The sequence below is a fragment of the Sciurus carolinensis genome, chromosome 7 (assembly GCF_902686445.1).
Source record: "Sciurus carolinensis chromosome 7, mSciCar1.2, whole genome shotgun sequence".
NCBI lineage: Eukaryota > Metazoa > Chordata > Mammalia > Rodentia > Sciuridae > Sciurus > Sciurus carolinensis.
This window is the reverse complement of record NC_062219.1, coordinates 13,778,706-13,779,860: the sequence shown is the minus strand read 5'-3', so window position 1 is coordinate 13,779,860 and position 1,155 is coordinate 13,778,706.

Below are 1,155 nucleotides of genomic sequence, written 5' to 3'. Positions count from 1 at the left end.
ATTAATTATGTTAAAACACAATTGCCATATTCAAAAATGAATATTCATTTGGGAATTCTGATCAAGGAGAGGAAAAATACGGATTATATGTAGTATAAGCTCAGTCAAACACTATTGATGCAGCCATAATTACATAATACTTTCTGAGGCTCAAAATACAGTTAAATATTTTTACACATTGAATTCACTTTCAAAAGAAAGGGAATATTTTTCTTGTCACTAGGTACACAGCACTAAAAATCCTTTATATTGGTTTTTATGATCCTAATACAATATGTGCTCATTGTATACAATTTGAAAAGTAGAAGAAATTATAAAAATGGAAATAGGAATCAGCAGTTATGTGCCAACCCAAGTTTATATAACTTTTCTTGTTTGATTCAAATCATCTAATTAAACATATCGTATGTTCTATGTACAAATACCCTAAAATTGGATTGCCAAGATACAGACAAAATTTAAACTCATAGACGACAGAGCTCTGAAGTCAGTGAATGTGTTGGTTCATAACACCATATGACAAACTGGGTACAGAAGAAAGAAGAGAGGTTTTTCTATTAAGTGATTTGAACCTGGTTCTGGTCCAAGGTGGGAGGCCACATTGGGAGATGCAGGCAGACACCACAAGGCTGGGGACAGGGAGTGCACAGGTGTCTCTGGGACTCTTCTGACCTCTCTCCCTGTTCTTATGAAGCTGGCAGGATTCAAGCATGGAGTCTCTGCCCCCGGCTTCTCTCTTCCTGATCACCTCCAAAGGCCCACCTTGAAGCAATGTAGTCAGATTAGGTTTCTCCTGACTCCTCACTGAGGGGATTACATTTCAACCCTGGAGACCTTGCGGATTTACTCAAGCCACACTCCCAACCACAACAGTGCCTTTGGGCCCGTGCTTTACATACATGCCTCACCAAAGAAAATAACAATGTTGCCAGCTTTCTTTCTTCTATCATTGTTGGGTTTAGATGATGATTGAAGTTTAGAATATCAGAAAATCGCATTCTAAGTCTGTAATTTTATTTTATTGAAAACATAAACATTCATGAGTTTTTATGAAGTGCAATGAATTTTCTAGTATTCTGATTATTCTTGAAGATAAGATATGATATTAGCCTCATCTAAAATATGAATATTGCTTTCATTATAGATATGGGATTT